At 43.6% G+C, this 21,934-nt stretch overlaps 1 long non-coding RNA gene across 1 annotated transcript in view; it reads left to right on the top strand.

Annotated features, from left to right (window-relative positions):
* Nucleotides 1-8,582: 8,582 nt before the first annotated feature.
* Nucleotides 8,583-21,934, top strand: part of LOC309822173 — a 51,772-nt gene continuing 38,420 nt past the window's right edge. Inside the window, exon 1 of the long non-coding RNA XR_014296715.1 lies at nt 8,583-8,710. This is a non-coding gene — a long non-coding RNA (uncharacterized lncRNA). The remainder of the gene's footprint in view (nt 8,711-21,934) is intronic.

Raw genomic sequence — 21,934 nt, 5'->3', positions numbered from 1 at the left:
CAGGGGTTCTCGTAGGAAGTTCCTCAAGCCCGTCTTCCAACGCTGCATTCCTTAAGGGGAGGTTGGAGTGGACTTAGTTTAAAGAGCGACACAACAATGCAAACAAAACCACTCCCTGACACTGGGCCTGCGCCACAATTGGCTCAGACAGCCAGGTCTCCTAGGTTCCTCCCTTCAGGGACATGTACTCCCAGGTCTGCAAGAGCACAGTGTGCTGCATCCCACTCTTCGGCAGAACAGAAATGCCATCTTGAATATTTACTGTTTTCTATTACTCTTTATCTACCCACATCCCAAATTAAATGGGTGTCATCAGAACTTAAAAAAGCGAGGGCTTTTGGTTTTTATTTTTTTTTTTTATTTAGAAACCACATACCAACATTTAAGAGCATCTTATAATAGTTGGTGAAACAGACAAAAGATGCTGAGAAAGAAATACTTTTAAATAGAAAAGCGTTGTATGTGATTACTGGAATTGATATGTATGCTAAAAATAAGAATTCCAGTTGTTTCCCCCCTTTTCCATTTATTTTGTATACAACAAATATTAACTGATTGCTTACTATTTACCAAGCACTGCCCTAGATGCTGGGAATACAACTGTGAATGTAAGGGAGGAAAACCTTTTTCTCTACCCTTCTTAATTTTGGGGGGGCTTATTTATTAATTAAGACAGATTAACAGGGGACTTCCCTGGTGGCGCAGTGGTTAAGAATCCGCCTGCCAATGCAGAGGACACAGGTTTGATCCCTGGTCCAGGAAGGTCCCACATGCTGTGGAGCACCTAAGCCCGTGCGCCACAGCTACTGAGCCTGCGCTCTAGAGCCTGCGAGCCACAACTACTGAAGCCTATGCGCCTAGAGCCCGTGCTCCGCCGCAAGAGAAGCCACCGCAATGAGAAGCCCACGCACTGCGACAAAGAGTAGCCCCCGCTCGCCGCAACTAGAGAAAGCCACGCGCAGCAATGAAGACCCAACGCAGCCAAAAATAAATAAATACATTTAGTAAAAAAAAAAAAAAAAAAAGACAGCAAACTACATTTGCATCCCTTAACTAGGGAAGGGCAACCATCAAGTTTCAAGGAAACATCTGGACTGCGGACGCTGTCCATTAGCCTTGTAACTTTAAAAGGAATTTATCAAATTTAGCAAAACAAGAGACAACTAACCCTGCAATCAGGAGACCAGGAGAAAGGGAGTAAAAGATGGCTCTGGCTGCACACCTAGTCGGGGCTGCGGCACCCAGAACTAGGAAGCTTTGCTCTCCTCTGGGTTTTGTCCCTCCCAGATTTCTGAGCTCAGGAGCAGTCGCTCTGCACTGCAGCTTGAGCCAGTTGCGGAAGACCTAACCAAGCCCAGCCCAAAAGAAGGAACGGCTTCGGGACTGTTTGTTTCTCTTTGATAAAGGAGCCCTTCCTTGTTCTTGCTTTTACTCTCTCTGGTATTTGATGCAATAACCCCCCAGAAGCGATTTAGAGTGACTGGTAAAACAAAGTATACCAAAACCTCGCAGCAACCAAAAGGATGAAGTTCCTTCTGGACTGCCTCCAGCTTCTGCCCTTACTGCTCATCTGCACCTTAAGAGTCTCTCCTGAAGCTTTTCATTCCGAAGAAGAGAAAAGCAGTCACCGGAGAAATCGTCCTGATTACTGGAGCTGGACACGGAATTGGGAGACTGACTGCCTATGAATTTGCCAAACTTAAATGCAAACTGGTCCTGTGGGATATAGATAAGGTAACAGTGCTTGCTGTGTTTTACTTTCTGGTACCTTTAATCTGTGTTGCATTTTGCTGGCAACAGCCCCCTGCAGCATCTCTGTTAAGCATGTAGAAAAAAATTACTAGTTTTGCCATTCTATAGATGGGGGAAAAACATGGATTAATTAATGTGTTGATGATCACATGATAAACGAACATAGAGCATTTGATTCCCAGTTACTGCCCATCACCAATTTGACATTGTAAATTTATCTTCACTTTTGCCCTGAAAATAATTTGTAATCTCTTCCTGAACCTGATTTCACTGATCCTGCTGTCTTTTTTTCTTTCTTTCTTTCTTTTCTTTTTTTCTTTTTTTTTTTTTTTTGGCGACCCTGTACAGGCATGTGGGATCTTAATTCCCCAACCAGGGATCAAACCCGTGCCCCCTGAATTTGGAATGTGAAGTCTTAACCACTGGACCGCCAGGCAAATCCCTGATCCCTCTGTCTTAATCATATGGAAAAAGTTAAAGCCGGATACGAGTTCGGATTCTCCTCCTGTTAAGTCGAACGGAGCTCGGTTAGTTCCTGCTAGGGTGGAAATAAATCATATCATGGCTAGTGGTCATGATGGGAAGATCGATCATAGTTGTTCTTGTGTTGTGGTGAGGGTGAAAGACCCGTTTATTAAGAGTACAGATAAGAGGATAATTGGTAGTGTTACTTCATCTGAGATCTTTGTGCTCCTGCTCGTAGGGCCCCAATTAGTGTATATTTTGAGTTGGAGGCACAGTTCAGAGTGTTCAGAGTTACATATATATAAAACGGAATCTCTGTCTTGTACACCTGAAACTAAAACGACATTGTAAATCAACTATACTTCAATAAAATTTTAAAAAAAGAAAAGAAAAAGAAACAGAAATAAGCAAGAGGAAAGCAGTGAATTAAGGCAGCAGTGCCCCTCTAGCTGAAGGAACCTAAAGGAGAAGGAACTTCAAATGGTGGCTTAGAACCCCAGTTTATAAAGCAGCTTCAACAAAGAGTAGTGCGTTTGTAGACAAGAGAGAGGACATGGGAAGCAGGTTTAGGCTTTCAAGGGCAGCAAAATGTGGGAAGTTAAATCCACAGAAAAGAATTAATGGAGTGAGGTTTGGTTGCAGATTCCTCTGGTGTCCACTCTGGGCTTAAAGCATCTGCATCCACGAAAATGAGAAATTATATCCCACCTCCAGGCAGAAAAGGAAAATTTTCTGGGTTTTCTTCTTAATTGCTTTCTGCCCAGAATAATTTTTTAGGTCAAAAACGTTTATATAGTGGTGACATATACTAGTTTCTTTCAAGTGGAACTTACAGAGGAATGATTCACAAATGTTAGGGTGCACCGGGATCACCTGGTCGGCTTTTTGTAACGTGGATTGATTTCTTGACTCCCCACCCCACCCTGTGAATTTCTGCTCAGTAGGTTGGAAGTGGGGCTTAAGAATCAGTAGGTTGAATAAATGTGTGCATGGTTCTGATGCTGCTGGTCTGGACAGCACACTTGAGACCCTGGGCAGGCCCTGCTTGCAGAGGGGTCCTCCCTGTACCTTCTCCACACCTCCACCACCAACTTCCCCAGATTTTTCTTAATAATGTCATCAGAGACCCAGGTTTCCAAGCACACAGAATAGTCTCAGTTCCTACTGCAACGCTTCTTCTCGGTCTGTTCAATATTACGAGAGTTTTCTCCATCAGTCTCTTGAGTGTTTGAACATCCTGCGAGCAGAGGCACTGACTGCCTTTTAGTTCTGGACTCTCTTTTCAAGGATGCTTGGGTGAGGAACTGCTTAGGAAAATCTATATACAATCACCCTCCAGAGCAGTGGGAGGAGAGATTGCTGTACAACATAATAAAGATGATGCCTCCCTTTGAGGCAGAGATTGGGCAGGTTTGCCTGCAGCCCAGTAGAGAAGCTTGGGATGTGGCCTGGAGATTCCTCAGCTGTGCTGTAAATTTGCTGCGTGCACAGCATCCATCTAGGCCCATCCACGATGAAAGGACAGGGGGAACTGAGGCTAGCATGGAGCTCATGCTGCCCGCTATGCCACAAGTGAGAACATGCTTTGCGTCTGATCCAAGATGATACTGTTCCGCCAGCATCCAGGAAACAGGGGCAGGCTAACTTGTTAGCTCAGAACTAAAGCAAATCTCAGATCCTTCATAGTTCTTAACATGTACATTCGCAAATGTTTTACACCACACATTGTAAAGGCTTTACTCCCCAGATCTTGATTTTTCAATGTCCTTCACCAGTAAAGGCAGGTAGGGTGTCATGGAGAAATGGTTGGAAAGAACGAGACTGAAAGCGCACGTCTGACAGCAGAGCTGTGTTCGGAGACTAGTGAAGACCCGCCAGAAGGGTGCAGAGGCAGGGCAAAGGCCCCGACAGGCCCAATACAGAGCACTCTGGACCTCAGCAAAGAAGATAAGGGATTATACACATTGGAGAAAAAAGAATTCATGAGCCCAAGAGGTACCTTTAAAAAGGCCAGAGGGGGAGTCAGGGAGGGAAAGGTCTTCTTTAGAGAGGATGCCAGCAGTGAAGTGTAGGCATGCAGAATTAGAGAACCACCATCTGCTACCCACAATGCCACCACTGAGCCAGAAAGAATCCTCACTGGTGGTCAAAGTCTTTGTTAAGGAGCTGGGTATCAGGGACAGACCACTTGGCCTGTGATGATGAAGGAGAAAGGGACCTTTCTCACGGAGACATGCCCAGACACCACTTGAACCAAGTGCCCAAACTGACATTGTGCGTCCTCTAATGGGATGCAGTGGGAGGAACTCTACATCACCCAGGTGATGTCCTGGACAAAAATGTTCAATCAGAATTGAATCACAAGGAAACAATGAGGCAAATCTAGAATGGGGAACACTGCAGGAGACACCTGGCCTGAAGTTTTCCTAAAAGTCAATGTCTTGAAAGACAAAGAGGGGGAGGGACAGGAGCAGTGTTCTAGATTGAAGATAATATGGGGGGTGAGGAGTGTTTTCATTGCCTTGATGATGCTGGTGCTTTCATGCAATATACTCATGTCAGCCCCCATGAAACTGTGCACCTTAGTTTGTACTTTATTGCTTGTCAATCATACCTTGATAAATGTATTTTTTAAAAGAGTCAGGGAAGCTTTTCTAGATTAAAATAGCTGAAACAAAATGATAATGTACGAACATTAATCGAGATCTGAATTTTGAAAATAAATTTAAATATGGCTTTGCAGCGATTGGAGAAATGAATGTTACGTATTAATTAAAAACATATTCCTTCATTACAGTAATGATATTGTGTAGGAGACATTCTCATTTTTAGGATGTTAAACTTGAATATTTAGCAGGTGTCTGAAACTCCCAAATGCTTTAGCAAAACAATTTAAGAGATAAACAAAATGGATATATGGAGAGAAATAATACACTGTGGCCAACATGTCCATTTGACAGTTGGAGGGATAGGTATATAGGTGTCAATTTTACCATTCGTTTCATTTTTCTGTAGGTTTGTAATTATTTTTAAAAAGAGTGTGGAAAAATAGGAGTGTTTGCTTCTTGAGAGATCGATTCCTGGAATTAAGTGAATTGGTGAGTTGGAACAGACTCAGATACAGTCACTTTTTAAAAATATTATACCCTACCATATTGTATGAGTTACTTCGTACAGTAAACTAATGAGGGTATATTATTATTATATTATGCGGAACAATCTCCTTCCCATCTTTGCACCCACTCTCACTCCTCAAAATCAGAACGTTAGAAATGATTTTAACACCGTTTGATGTGTACAGATCGAGCAAAAATATACCGAAGTTCTAGGCATTTCTATAAGTGTATAGTTGATAACATACCTAAAAAAAAATGAAAACGAAAGCTAGAAGTAAGGTTTTGGGGTCAATACTTGCTAAGGTCTCCTTGTCCTCTGAGTTTTTTATAATCTACTAATTCCCTAACATTTCCCTTTTTTGGGAGGTGACCTAACGCTAATATAACTTACAGAGTAACTGATTTGTGCCCGTTAACGTGGAGAATAGACATCTACACTTACTATTAACAACATCGCTGTGACTTTTGACTTATATTTATTTGGCAGATAACTGAGATCACCCCAAAGCTCAAGCTCATTCTGCTTCCCCCGCACATGGCTTGTCTCTCATCCTTCCATAAATCCTCCTTGTATGGAAGTCTTACGAATCATGCTTTACCTCTTCTGGAACTGTTTTGGGGAGAATATTCTCAAATCAGGAATTAGCACGTCAAGGAGGAGTAAAGGTACAGATCTAAGTATTTTGAAAGAGACAGGCTGTTGTCACAGCCCAGAGAAGTGACATTCCCTCCGGGTGGCCCCGAGTAAATCACCACTCTAAGCCTCCCTTTCTACTTCTGTCTATGGGAGACAATTCTTCCTACAACAGAGAATTCTCATAAAGTTTTCATGGGAAGTTTGACTAAAGCATAGAGCAGAAGGTCTAAACTATAGTAAAGTACTCAATAAAGGGTAGCTTTTATTTTAAAATGAGAGAGCAAAGAATACTGGAGGAAAGGCTGATCTAGCGAAAGGATATCCTTTCTCCAAAAACTTTCTTTTCCCATCATGAATACAACACTTTCCATTTAAGTTTTTTTGCTCACAGTTGACCCCCCCAAACTGAAATATTTGTGTGGATATGGGATAATTTCTAAGACCCAAAGTTAAGTGAAAAAAAGGGGCAGGGGTGTGGTTAGAGAACACTTCTCCTCTCAGTTGTGGTTTAAAAGGCATAATGGACATTCGCCTATATGTGCAGAGACCACTTCCAGTATAGACCTAGAGCTGGAAACATTCAGCTGTGACACGTGCTGCAGTGGCCAGTAGAGGACTGAACACCCTGCATTATTTTTCATCTATTCATATCAGTTTGGTTGTTCAAAAGCTTTCCAGCAGATGGTGCTAGACACTATTCAGTGCACAAGTCCTTAGGACAGGAATTTGTGTCCACAATGAAAATAAAAGCCTTACCCCCTCTCCCGAATGGAAGGTCATCCACACTGAAACAGGGCAATAACTGCATTGCTTTAAAAAAAATACATTGAAGTATAGTTGATTTAGAGTGTTTTGATAGTTTCTGGTGTACAGCAAAGTGATTCAGTCATATTTATTATTTTTCATATGTATATATATATATACATATGAAATATATATATTTTTTCTATTTCATATTCATTTCCATAATTGTTTATTCCAGAATATTGAATATAGTTCCCTGTGCTATACTGTATGTCCTTGTTGCTTCTCTATTTTATATACACTAGTTTGTATATGCTAATACCAAACTCCTAATTTATTCCTTTCCCGTGCAATTTAACGTGCGGTAAACATAAGTATGTTTTCTATGTCAGTGAGTTTATTTCTGTTTTGGAAATAAGTTCATTTGTATCATACTTTAGATTCCACATATGAGTGATATCATGTGATATATGTCTTTCTCTGCCTGACTCACCTCACTTAGTATTATAATCTCTAGGTCCATCCAAGTTGTTGAAAATGGAATAATTTCATTCTTTTTTATGGCAGAGTAGTATTCCACTGTATTATATGTACCATATCTTCTTTATCCATTCATCTATCAAGGGACATTTAGGTTTCTTCCATGTTCTGGCTCTTGTGAATAGAGCTGGTATGAACAGAAGGGTGCATGTATCCTTCAGAACTATAGATTTGTCCAGATATATGCCCAGGAGTGAGATTCCTAGATCATATTTTTAGTTTTTTAAAGAATCTCCCTTGTGTTCTCCATAGTGGCTGTAACAATTTACATTCCCACCAACAGTATAGGAGGCTTCGCCTTTCTCCATACTCTCTCCAACATTTATTATTTGTAGACTTTTTGATGATGGCCATCATGCTGCTATAAATGCCATTATTTCATTCTTTTTTATGACTGGGTAATATTCCATTGTGTTTGTGTGTGTGTGTGTGTGTGTGTGTGTGTGTGTGTGTGTGTGTGTATGTATGTATATATACACACCACATCTTCTTTATCCATTCATCTGTTGATGGATGGTCCCATCCAGTCTTAACTGGCTCAGATCGAACTAGACACTGCTGACTCCAAGTCCCTGGAAAATCACTGGGGCCAACATCTTACTGTTTGTGGAGGACATGCAAGTCTTAAAACGACCTTGATCAGTGAAAGCAGGTGAAATAGATTAAAGCCACGGTTTCAGAAAGACACCTCTTCTTTCCTGGCAAGGACTTGATCAGTGAGAAACCCTGAACTCTTTGCTACAGCCCTCCCAGTGTCCTTTCTGTCTATAAAAGAGCTCTCCTCTCCATCTGTGCTGGGGACTTGCACATGGCTTGCCATGGTGGCAGATCCCAAACGGCAATTCTGTGAGAACCAACCCGTCTTTTCTGGAGAAACATCTGGCCATCTATTTGTTTCAGGTTAGCAAGAGGGAGCTTTAAAATGGCACACTGAGGCTTAAAAGCCAACACCAGTAGGGGCCCCACATTTTCTCTTATTGTATTCTCTGAAACAAATTGCAAAGCCCCACTCATCTCAAGGGGGCTGTAAAGGTATATGTATCAAGAGGTAAAAAAAAATGATGTTAACCACAATTCTTGAGTCCAATTAGACACTCATGAAATTTACATTAATGCTGAGGGCTAGAAATAAAACTTTCCAAATACAACTTATAAATACATAAACATAGAAACTGTTAATAATTTTGGCTCAATTTGATAGCAGTTGTTCAATAAGTTCATAGAAGATATTTCTTTTAAGTAAAATAAGCCTTAAAACAGTTTTCATTAGGAGAATTATAAAGCATTATATTATGAAATTTTTGTGATTCGTCAGAAAAAATCACGGAGTGTGATGTCTAAACACAATGGAATGAAAGAAGAAAAATCTCTTAACTGAGAAAGGCTTCTGTGGATGAGGATCTAGGAGCTACTTAAATGACTGGAGTGACGTGCTGAAGACCAGAGGTGGATGGAGGTACGTCCCGACCGGAAACACACAGTCACACACACAGACACATTTCGTGCTTTGCGTGGTTCTTTTTTTTTTTTTAATTTATTTTATTTTTTTATTTTTGTCTGTGCTGGGTCTTCGTTTCTCTGTGAGGGCTTTCTCTAGTTGTGGCAAGCAGGGGCCACTCTTCATCACGGTGCGCGGGCCTCTCACTATCGCGGCCTCTCTTGTTGCGGAGCACAGGTTCCAGACGCGCAGTAGTTGTGGCTCACGGGCCTAGTTGCTCCGCGGCATGTGGGATCCTCCCAGACCAGGGCTCGAACCCCTGTCCCCTGCATTGGCAGGCAGATTCTCAACCACTGCGCCACCAGATAAGCCCCCTGGCAGGAGTTCTTTAGACCCAACCAAGTTGTCAGTTACTTGCCGCGCAGTCTTAATTTGGATGTTCGGTGGTCGTCTGGGTGGATCTTTTCAAGTCCAAAGAAATAGAGCAATAGGAGAATGAGAAAGACTGAGGGGGAAAAGCCTTGGCCTCAGTGCGCTTCTTCACGGCCAGAGAACTGGTCTCTGGCAGATCCTGCAGGCGACGTCAGCTGCCCCTTAACGGGCTACTTGAATCTACGTGGCTCAGGATAAGTCCCAGCCACCCTTCAGAGGGGAGCCATAGCCCAGTAGGCGGATCGAGATTATGGCCTTGGAGGCCCCGCATTAGGTGCCAGAAAAGATGTTGCAGGAAAGAGAGAGGGGTGCGAGAGGATGGTCACATCCCAAGTCATGTCCGAGTCCCTGGGATGGCCGCCAAGTGTGGGTTCTTGGCTTCGTGCAGGCAAGAATTCAAGAGCAAGACGTAGTAAAGTGAAAGAAGGTTTATTCAGGGAGATACACGCTCCATAGACAGAGTGTGGGCCATCTTGGAAGGCAGGAGGCCGCATGGTTCTGATATGTACAAAATTCTGTCACTCTGGTTAGTTAAAGAACACATCCCCCGGTGGATCAAATGTCATCAATAGTTAACCAGGGTGTATTAACCATATTTCCATAAAGTGTAAACTATCTGGACCCAGAGGGTGGGGTCCCCAGCCAGAGAGGATTACTGCCAGGCCTTGAAAGCTCATGAAATTCGTTCTGCTGGGTTTCAAATCTGCCCTAGCAACGCGGTGCTGCCACACCCGGGTCTTCTCTCCAGCACACATTGTCTAACAGCGACTCTCCTAAGTTCAGCTATTTTTGCAATCTGGATAGGCTGAGGATCTCCAAAATCATCAAATCCTGCTTTTATTTTATTTTATTTACTTACTTATTTTCTGACTGGTCCCCTTAATCGATCTCCCTCCTCTCACGTTTTTCTGTAAGCAGCAAGAAGGAACCAGGCCACACCCTCAACACGTTGCTTGGAAATCTCAGCCAGATATCCAGGCGATTCCCTCTCAAGTTCTGCTTTCCACACAGCTGTAGGACACAATTCAGCCGTCTTCTTCTCCCACGATATACCAAGAATCACCTTTCTTCCAGTTTCAAGTCACACGTTCCTCATTTCCACCTGAGTTCTCACCAAAGCACCTTTAAAATTCACGTTTCTGCCAATATTCTCCCTAGGACAGTATGTGTATTCTCAAAGGCCAAAGGTATTCGTCATGAGCTGCCTGTTGGGCTGGTTAATGACATTGTCATACCATATGGGTTAGAACACAGAGGACTAACAATACTAGTAGGGAAAACCAGAATCCTGATGAAATGCCTTCAAGGGCCAATCATTCCATACAGTTGAATCTCCTAGGATAGGTGATTTGAAGAATCGATGTCTGTCTCCTCTTCACGCTTGGACTCAGAGCAGTCGGACATCAGACCTTATCACTCAGTTGACACTTTTCAGAAATTTCATAAGTGATCTGGAAGTCAAGTCACTTGACTTCAGTTCTTCTTTACTTTTCTTTGCTTATTGACTCTGTTCTTGGCCACGAGATTGACAAGAATCAACTGTGATTTTATACCAGTTCCCTGCTTGCCAGGAGTCACGTGAACAAGAACTTTTCCCGTTAGAATTCTGTGGCCTTAAAGGGGGGGGTTACAGAGGAGGGGCCAGAGCAGGGGCCCTAGGACAGTGGTGTGGGATGCAGTGACAGAGGTTCAATCTAATGCCCACAGGACTTGCAGCTGGACTGATTGGTTGGGATTAAGGAATGAGAATTCAAAGATTCTTCCAAGGATTTCTGCATTTGCACTTGGGCAAATGATAGTTCCATTACTGAGATGTGGAGAGTAGGAAATGAGTTGTTTTCTGAATTGCAGAGAAGGTTGCTGGAAAATAAGAGATACATTTTACCTATTAAGGGAAAAATCATTTCAAAGATGCTGAGACAAGACAGTGTGGGGAATTGCTGTTGTTCATTACTGTATTCCCATCTCCTATAATGGTCCTAGTTATTAATTAATAAGTGCTCAATAAATATCTGTGGTACTCATTAACTAGCTAATTAATTCTAGAATATGCAAATCTTATACGTCAAAACCATGGTCTAGTGCACACGTTGTTAATTGATTTTGTCTGCTTGGTGCACTTGTAAGGCCAACACTCTCCTTTCCTTTCCTGTAAGGTGTGACTAAGCCCTTAGCTCTCATCACAACAGATAAAAAGTAAAATCGTCATTTATCTTCCAATCACTGCCACTTCCACTCTCCAGTGCAGACTTTATTTATGCAAAGGAGAATATTACTGATGTGAGAAAAAACATGCTGGTAACTTGGTCTTGGACAGGGCTGTGACCTGCCTAAAGATGGGGTAGGGCTGAGGACTGGAAAGGGCGAGGTCATTCTAATCTCTGCTGCACTGAAGCCGTGGGGCACAAGCAGGAAGCAGAGTCAGCGGACGCTCAGAGGACACTGTACTGTGTGCACCGCTACCCTCTGGCCCCGGGGTTCCTGCTTCATTCTACACCATCCTGGACGCTCTTTTCAGGCTGGAAACCTGAACCATCATCAGCACACCTGTCTCCTGGGCTGGGACTTCGCACAGTTTTTCTTCTGTGTGTCAGGCAGGTCCAGAGCTGGTCTGTGTACACTTTCCCCTCTGGGATGAGGGGCCCTCCAACCCTGGACTAGGGACCCACTTGATCTGTGGGTGCAGGGAACATAGGATGGACTCAGCCAGACCCCTGAACCTGAGGGGTGCAGGCCCCTCCACATGCCCAGGGTGCCAGAGATTGTGCCCAGGAAGAGCAGGGGAGCCCGAGGGTCTGGCATCACACCTCCCCAGGGAAGAAGCCTTTCAGATTTCAGTTCCTTATCAGTGAAGATGGGGTTAAGTGGCCTTGAGAGGATCATGAGAAGATCACAGAGGTGCAGCGGAGACCTTGTTATCACCAGGGCCAACGGTGCCTGACCTAATCAGAGCAGACCCTCCCCTCCTTTCCCCTCCCCTGCCCTCTGCTCCCTTCTGGGCAGCAGGTCTGAATACCCTCTTCCCTCACAGGACCCCATTCCCCAGGGGGAGGAGCCACGGTCTTTAGGGTGGGACCCCAATAGCTCCATCCCCCTCCTGGGGGTGTATATAAGCCCGGGTCACATCCTGGACCACACTATCTGGTGGGAGAGCAGCCTGAGGACCCGGCCCTGTGAACCAGGAAAGAACCGCAGCCCCAGATAAGTGGGGATCCAGGAGGGGACACAACTGGGGGCTTCCTGATCCCCTGCGCTGGGCCCAGCCTAGGGATCCACCTCCAAGGGAATCCAGACTTGGGTTTGGCTTATGTAAGAACACATCCTTTATTAGGTTTCCCAGTCCCTCAGCGGGCCTCGTCCTAGGTCACCTAAATGTTGCTGAGAGCGCAGATGCCCAGTTCCCGCCCTGTCTGGGGCCCAAGGATGGAGAGACTGATATCTTTTGTGACAAAAGAAGCTGGTCTGAAGCCACTGTGGGATCCCCCTCCGGGATGTCTCTGTCAGAGGCAGTTTGTGGTGTCAAACAAAATTTCAGAAACCCAGACCTGATTGAATTAGAGATGTTTATTTGGGGGTTGTTAGAACTGCAGCCCTGGAGCCCCAGATGCACTTGAATTGTCATCCCCAGGCTACAAAATGGGGAAGGCTTATAATGGCAGAAAACTTTCAAGTTTACATAAATTGGTTATCAAGAATTAGGATTGGAGCTGGCAAGAAGTAAAGGTGCTTGTTAAGCAAGGAAGGGTTGGCTGGGGTCGAGACGATTACATAGTTGGTGGGTGGCTGTGATAGTGAAACCGCAAGGTTGCCACTAGAGCTGTTAGCAGACACTCTTGAAAACGGCTGGTGGTGTCCTTGAGTTTGAACCATTTCCGAAAACTCAAGTTCTCAGTGATGAGGGGAGGTATTTGAAACCACAACGACAATGGCCACCTTGGTCCACTTTGATTTTTAAATGACTTTAAATCCATCACCAGTGTGTAGGTGGGGAGGAGAGTGATTAGAGCTGTGGGACCCAGTATGAACTTGATCTTCCTCAACTTCATCACTGCCTGCTTGCAGACACAGAGAGTACAAGTAAGTTGCCCAAAGTCACTCAGCTCCTAAGGGAGACCAGAAACCTGGCCAGGGTTTTAGTCATTCGACAGCTTAGCCGGGGACTGAGGTGATATTTGGAGATGCCATCATGGTGGGATAACACGTAGTTGACAGTCACGTGTGGGAGGCAGATTTCCAAAACCTGGGTAAATTTACAACAGCCAAAGTGGAAAGAATTCCTGATCCTGTCCTTACAGCTCTGGCACTTTTGTTGGGGGAGGTGAGCCCTCATGGAGTCGGGAAGCTGGGATCTGGAGGAAGGGACAAGTGAGCTCTGAGCTGGGCAGCACAGGAGACAAGTGAGGGCTCTGCTTGTACAAAGGCGCTGGGTCCAGAGGGGGCTGAACCTGCAGGAAGAGGGCAGGAGGTTGAGCGCTGCAGAGGGCTCGGTGCTGGGGGAAGCTGGAGCTGAGGGAAGGACGCAGTTCCTGTGCAGGGAACAGCAGTCCTGCAGGAGAGGGTGTGATTAGATCCTGGCGTGGTGGGAGGAGACTGGAGGGGCCCAGCAGGTGGTGGTGGGCTGGGTGGTCAGAGGCTGGTGCAGGCACCCAGGGGAACATGTAGGGGCTTGGGCCAGGTTGTCAGTGGGGACAACAGAAGGTGTGTTCTTCGACCACAGCATCCTGAGCATGGCAAGTCTGGGGTTTTGTTAGTTGAGTACCATGAGAACCTCCATGTGCCAGGCCTGCTGCTAGGCACATTTCCCCTCCTCTGTAAATCCTTTCTGAGCTGTCACAGGTCACAGGGCCATAGATGGAAGAGCCAGGATTGCAGCCCAGACAGCCTGGCTCAGAGTCTCTGCTCGCTCACCCGACCAGGCTTCCTCTCCTTCTGGCTCCACTACCCTGTCAGTGGTCTTTTACAGAGCTCTGCCAATCAGACGAGGCACAAAGAACAATCTCTCTTGTTTTTCACACTGATGTCTCTGAATTATTAAAAATGATCTGCTTTGACTTCATAATTGGCCATCTGTTAATCTTCTTCACCCATTTTTGTATCCTGATTGTTCATTATGTTTGCTTGAATTGCTTGATATAAGCTAATTAAATGCTTGAAGCAATCATGTAGTTTTCTGATTTTCAAAACTTTGCCTCCTCGGCCAAACAGATTGAACGTATTTCTCTATAATTTATTTCTATAGTCTGTGGTTTTATGGTCACTTCTGCTTTTATTAGACATGCACATAGAAAACTGCTTAAGCCTGTAACCCTACACCACCACCCAGATGAAGAAATAGATTGTTACCAGCACCCCTAGAGCCTTCTCACCTTCCTCCCACTCACTAGCCCATCCCTCCTCCCCCAATACGAGCACTAATGCTGAGGTCTAGCACCATGAAGTCATTTTTCCCGCACACACGGTGTGTATCCTTTTGTGCCGGGATTTTTGTCGCACCATGTTACATCTTTGAGATTCATTTCAGGTTTGGGGTGAAGAGTACTTAGTGTCCACCCAATGCTGATTAATGTCCCACTGTATGAATAGATGGTAATTCATTTACCATCTAATGTTGTGGAACTTTGGGGTTATTTCCAGTTTGGACTTGTGGAAAGTGTTCCACTGATCCTTCGTAAATGTAGTTTTGTGCAGTTTGTAGCCCTCCTAGTTTATACTCTGAATGGTTACACAGCCTGAGTGACATAACTGAGTGTATGTTCTAAGATAGTTAATAATGCAAAATAGTTTTCAAAAGTGGTTATGCCCGGGGCTTCCCTGGTGGCGCAGTGGTTGGGGGTCCGCCTGCCGATGCAGGGGGCGCAGGTTCATGCCCCAGTCCGGGAGGATCCCGCATGCCGTGGAGCGGCTGGGCCCGTGAGCCGTGGCCACTGGGCCTGCGCATCCGGAGCCTGTGCTCCGCAACGGGAGAGGCCACAGCAGTGAGAGGCCCGCATACCGCAAAAAAAAAAGATTTGCACATGGCAAAGCATAGTGGAAAGTGATGGGGAGTGTCACCCAATTTGCCCTACCCAGTAATGATTTACATAGCATTTACATTGTATGAAGTATTGTAAGTAATCTAGGGGTGATTTGAAGTATACAGGAGGATGTGCATAGGTTATAGTATGCCATTTTATATAAGGGACTTGAGATCTGTGGATTTTTGTATCCTCTAGGGTGTTGGAACCAGTCTCCCTGCAGACACCAAGGAACGTCTGTATATATGAGAGCTCTCTCTAGTATGCATGCAACTTTGCTGTAAATCTAAAACTATGGTAAAACAACAAAGTTATTTAAATACTATATGAAAGAGCGACGCCGCGATGGTCTGTGGCTCTTATGTGCCAGGCAGGAAACAACACACATCATGTCTGCACTCATGTTATCGGCTAGTTCTAGTGACACGACACCACTTGTTTGCAATGTGGCTGGGATCCTTGGGAGCCACCTTGCATGCAGGCTACTATATCCTTGAAAGAAAAGGAGAAAGAAAGAAGGAAGAAGGAAGAAGGCAGCCTGTGGGGGGGTCCCAGTGTGTGGAAACCTTTCTTCCTTCACAGCTCCCTCCCACTGGTGCAGGTCCCGTCCCTATTCTTTTGTCTCTGTTTATTCTTTTTTCTTTTGCCCTGCCCAGGTATGTGGGTAGTTTCTTGCCTTTTGGGAGGTCTGAGGTCTTCTGCCAGCGTTCAGTAGGTGTTCTGTAGGAGTTGTTCCACGTGTAGATGTATTTCTGATGTATTTGTGGAGAGGAAGGTGATCTCCGCATCTTACTCCTCCACCGTCTTGAAGGTCTTCTCTAAACCTTTTGAATTGCTGGTGGCATCAGCTTCCCCTTTTTGTTTGTTCTTTTACTATGGGATGAGTATTTGGTTTTAATTTAAATACTCTGAGATACAAAATATGACTCATTCCCTATCACAGTTCATGTCACACAAGATTCCTTAAGACAGGAACCCCGTCAGTATAATACTGAATCCTGAAAGGCTGGCCCTGCTTTGTACGGTACAGTGTAATTCAACAGGATGGGGCCAGCCTACCTGCTAGATGTTAATTAACCTAAAGAGCTCATTGTTATGCATTGAATCTCCTTTGGACCCATTGCTTTTAAGAATTACCATCGTCTTCCCTACAAGACTACTTCAGAAGTTGTCTGGCTTTTACCCTCATGCCTCCTGTGTAAAAACTGAAACTGTTCTAAATTTATCAGTGATTAGTTTCTCAGCCAAGGAATATTTTTTATGTATGTTGCTCTCTGAGGCACTTTACAGTCTTGAGCTCTGGTTGCTCCAACTTGTTTTAGCAAGTTGCTCTTCCTCTCCTTCCCCTTCCTGCATATGCCTGCAAAGGCACGCAGCAAACTTCTAATATGTAGTGTGAAACGTATATATGTATGTGTGTACGTATGGGCACACACAGGCATGTCTCTGTGCGTTTATACATATGCACACGTACATTATCTATAAATTCATCTAAAAATGCCTATACCTCTTTCCTGCAGAAGTGAGATTTAGAGGGAGCAGGTCTATGTGTGCCATTTTGTTTTGTAAACGCTTTTTTAAAACAAAACACAACAGTAAAATGTATTTACTTTCTTTGCCATTTGAAAACAACTTTTTAAAGAGAAAAAGCCAAGTTATTTTTGTTGCAGGAGAATGGGGTGAGAGAGGATGGTCATGTCCCAGGTCTCAGGTGAGTCCCTGGGACGGGCTGCCAAGTGAGGGTCCTTGGCTTCCTGTGGGAAGGAATTCAAGAGCTAGCCATATTAAGTGAAAGCAGGTTTATTTAGAGATACACACTTCATAGGTAGAATGCAGTCCATATCAGAAGGCAGGAACAGCCCTGGGAGATAAACGTTTCAAAGACAGAATGCAGTCTGTCTCAGATGGTGTGAGCAGTCCCGAAATGATATACAGTGGTTAGTTTTTATGGGCTGGATAATTTCATATCTAATAAGTAGGAGGATTATACCAACTATTCTGGGGAAGCGGGCATTTCCAGGAATTGGGACACCATCCACTTTTTGGCCTTTTATGGTCGGCCTCTGAACTGTCATGGCACCTGAGGGTGTGTCATTTTGAAACCATGCAACTCAGATTGGGACTTGGACCCCCAGGCTAGGACTTGAACCCAGCCAAAACCCAGATCAGGACTTGACCCCCTGTCTTTTAATTGAGATCACATACCTGATCTCAGGACTTAATGAAGCTTAGGTTCTTGGTGTCTTGTTGCAGAAAGAATTCAGTGAGAGACCAAGCGAAGGTAAGAAGTGGATTTATTTAGAGAGATACACATTCCATGGACAGAATGCGGTCTGTCTCAAAAGGCAAGAACAGCACTAGGAGAAACACACTCCACAGACGGAGTGTGGGCCATCTCGGAAGGTGAGAGGCCCCAAAGTATGGGGTGGCTAGTTTTTATGGGCTGGGTAATTTCATAGGCTAATGAGTGGGAGGAGTATTCCAACTGTTTTGGAGAAGGGGGTGGAGATTTCCAGGAATTGGACCACCGCCCACTTTTTGAGCTTTTATGGTCAGCCTCGGAACTGTCGTGGCACCTGTGGTTGTGTCATTTAATATCTGCTAATGTATTACAATGAGCATATAATGAGGCCCAAGGTCCACTGGAAGTTAAATCTTTCACCATCTTGATGCCAAAAGCTCAGCTTTTCTGTATATCGGTGCTGAATCCAATCTCAGAGACAGAGTTTTGGGTGAAGTAGAAAAGGAGAGCTTTAGTTCTTTGTGAGGCAAAGGGGGACACAGCAGGCTCCTGCCTCGAAAAACTATGTGTCCCCACTTGGAGAGGTCAGTGAGAAGTTTTATAGTAATGGTTCAAAGGACGTGTGATCAGCTTGTGGACATTCTTCTGATTGGTTGGTGGTGAGGTAAGTAGGAGTCAGCATCATCGACCTTCAGGTTCCCTGGGGTCTACATGCTTGTGGGCAGCATACCATCATTGTTAAATTTTCCCACCTGGAGGGGGTTTCAGTATCTGCAAAACAGCTCAAAGATATTGCTGTGTGTATCCATTGATGGGAAACCAGGACCTTGCACCAAGGCTGCACTACTGTTTCTCTTGACTGTTTCTCCCTGGTCTCGCATCCCCTCCTTTCTCTAATTAACAATTGTTTGAATCTGCTGGTTGGAACTCAGGGAAGGTCATGGAGGCAGGTCATGGAGGCCCTGCTCAGTATCAATCTTGGACCTAGTTGGTTCTACTCAGTTTTTGTCATGTCCTCAACAGCTATGTCATTCTTTTAAAGGATGTACCCTATCCCATTCCCTCCTGTTTCAATTTAGCATATGCTAATGTATCACAATGAGCATATAATGAGGCTCAAAGTCTACTGGAAGTTGAATCTTCAGCCATCTTGGGCCCAGTAGGTTCTAACCAGTTTTTGTTGTATGCTCAATGGCTATGTCATTCTTATAAAGGTTGTGCCCTGCCCCCTTCCCTCCTGTCTCATTTTGATACAATTATTTTTAGAATAAAAAATATTCTGCTTAAATATGACAATAAACAAAAGAAAGAGTTTTATTTTATGCAGATACTTTTTTCTCTTTAAAAGATAAGTAAACGGAATAATTTTTAAAAGTCCTTGAAAGGAGAGGAAAGAAAATTGGGAGGAATGAAGCCAAACTTTGTTGAATTAAGTATGAGTTGTACAAACAGAGAAATACACAGATCTCTGGTTAAGTAAGCTGAAGTGGTGATCACTACACTGATCTGCCTCAGTGCAAAAAGTGAGGCCAAGGGCTAAGCAAGGAGAATGGGTGGCTTGTGCTCAAAAAACACAAACTCCCTGATGGTTTTCCAAGAGTTTTTATAGGCAAAATTTGGGGTGAGGGCTGCAGGGTGTGTGACTTTCTCCTGTTTGCTTGGTGGTGAGGTAACAGAGCAGTGCTCCAAGAATCTACTGCTCAGCTGGAAGTTACCATCCTCCCCTTGGGTTGAGGCCTTAGTTCCTACAGAAGAACTCAAAGATAGAGTTATGTATATTCCTTCAGGAGGAACCAGGACTGTGCACCCATGGCTGCATTTTTTCTTTTTTCTTTTTTTAATAAATTTATTATTTTTTTATTATTATTATTTATTTATTTATTTTGGGCTGTGTTGGGTCTTCGTTGCTGTGCGTGGGCTTTCTCTAGTTGCGGCGAGCAGGGGCTACTTTTTATTGCCATGCGCGGGCTTCTCGTTGCAGTGGCTTCTCTTGTTGTGGAGCATGGGCTCTAGGCATGTGGGCTTCAGTAGTTGTGGCTCGTGGGCTCAGTAGTTGTGGCTCACGGGCTCAGTAGTTGTGGCTCACGGGCTCTAGAGTGCGCAGGCTTCAGTAGTTGTGGCTCACGGGTTTAGTTGCTCCACGGTACATGGGATCTTCCCAGACCAGGGCTCGAACCCATGTCTCCTGCATTGGCAGGTGGATTCTTAACCACTGCACCACCAGGGAAGTCCCTGCACTACTGTTTCTTGACTGTTCCTCCTTTGTTTTAGCATTCTCTCACTTCCCTGATTAGCAGCTATTTGAATCTGCCCTTTGGTACTCAGGGAAAGTCTAGGATGCTGAAGCCTTTTTTCCTACAAACAAGAAACGGGGGACACAGAAAGGATTTGTACCCAGGGAGAGCCCACAGGGTCCTGCTTGATTTCAAAGGCGTAAACCCATGAACCAGAAATTTTTCTTCATTTTTCAGTTGCAGGTCAGGAAACTATTTTTAATTTCACGTTATATAATTTGTAGCTTTAATAAATAGTTTAAAACTTCTCTTATATCCTAGTGCTTAAGAGCATATTTTGGAAGGCGCTTGGCTTTGTATTCCAAGTACTACTATTAATTTACTAGCTGTATGTAGCTAATGTTACTCTCATTTTCTTAGTTCCTGTTTCCTCATCTAAAAACGGGCAAAATGATACTTAATCCCATAAGGTTTTGGGGAAATCACTTTGCAGAGGCGGAACCCCTTCTTTTCTCCCTTCTTCTGTCCCATCCTTACTAACAAGTGCACTTTAAATTAAACCTAGATAATTAAAAGAAAAGAAAGAGGGCTCAAACACTTTAAAAACAGAACGCCAAAAATTACAATATGAATAACAGTCATCTAAAGTCTTATCACAGGAAAAGAGAGTTTAACAGAAAACACAATTTTTAAAAACAGATTGCAAGTTTAGAACTTTTTTTCATTTTTCAAAGCTAATATTATTAAAAGATTTTTCCAAATGCTGAAAAATGAGAAATATTTTTGTTTTGGTTTACTTATAGTATTTGAACTTTTCATGATACTTGTGGCTCAGTTTATACAAGTCATATTTAGTTAAGCATAACTATATCAGTTATGAAATACAAAAGCTTCCTTCCTTTGGAAGGAAGAAAATAGTGGGCAAACTGACCTACTAACACATCATCACAGGAAACATTACATTAAAAATAGAAAAACAGAAATGGCTATATACCAAAATATTCTTTGCTCTTAACACCAAGTTAAAGACTTTGAAGAATATTATATGGCCACTTCCATAGCAACTGCCACAGAACAGTTGATATAAGGTATCATAAGAACTTGCAAAAATAGAGTAATGTGATAATCCTGAAAGTGTACAGTCAGGAGATGGTGTAGGTAGTTCTTGTGGATTCTTCGTGTACAATCAGATGACAAATTTCCAGAGGAGGTTGATAGGACTTTTCTGCAGAGCAGCTGACAGGGGCCAGAGCCTCAAATTATCAACCACACTGTCTCTTACCAAGACTCATTGGAATCCAATTATATGATTTTATAGTAGGATGAGAGCTTAGATATAAAATGAAGCTGGGGCTAGAATCCGGTGTTCTTTCCTTGATCACTCTGGCCAGGTGGAAGCCAAGAATGGAAGGTGAAATATATATCTGGAGTTTAGGGAGTGAAGTCATTTGTTGAAGTGAGAACAAAGGGAAGAAACAGAGGGTTGGAATTCAGGCTCTAATGTGTTAAAACAAGGCTATAGTTACTGATAGGACTAGAATTACCAATTTTTATCTTTTTCCTTAGGCTCTGACATGGCTCAGCTCATCCTGTACTTATCTAAAAGCTTGATATTTTGCTCATTGTCCTTTTTCTTTTCAAAAATGATGTTAAAAATGGTGTTACTTGTCTTGACTACTGAGGTTTTGGGCACACCCTTAAATTTTGTGCCCACTTATTCTAGTACTGGCACCAGGAGAGTGAAAATGATGAAGGGACCAAAGCCCTCACTGATTTCATGGAGTTTGGAAGGGACTGAGCCAAGAAAGAAGGGATCAACATTTACGTCTCTTCTTTGGTCCACTACTCTGTATCTGCTCACTTCACTGACTCACCCATGACTCCAAATTGAGGTGGCACCGTTACTTCTGATACCCTTAGCTATCTTGATTAAACTATATAAAATTTCTTTTCCTTTGTGTTCTGAAAATGTTAGAAATTGCAAAGAACTTTTAATAGAAAAATAATAAAACAAACACCAAATCACAGAGAAGGTAAAGTTTAAAGTACACATATTTGACACTCCTCTGGTCTCACCCTTCACCTTGCCAGTGAATAAAACATGGCTCCACTGCCATGGACTTATGCTGGTGTGCCACTTTCAACGTACATGCCACTGGTTATTGAGTTTTTAAATAAATTTTGCAAGAATCTTTGCCTTTCCTCTGATAATCTTGAATTAGGTAAAAGATCTGCACTGGCAGGTATGATCAGTCTTAAATGCCCCAATGAAAAGGAACAATGGAAAAAGAGACAAGTACAGGAATATTTCTACCATGCT

The sequence above is a fragment of the Grampus griseus genome (assembly GCF_964374135.1).
Source record: "Grampus griseus genome assembly, chromosome: 4".
NCBI lineage: Eukaryota > Metazoa > Chordata > Mammalia > Artiodactyla > Delphinidae > Grampus > Grampus griseus.
This window is presented reverse-complemented; position numbering and strand designations above follow the sequence as displayed.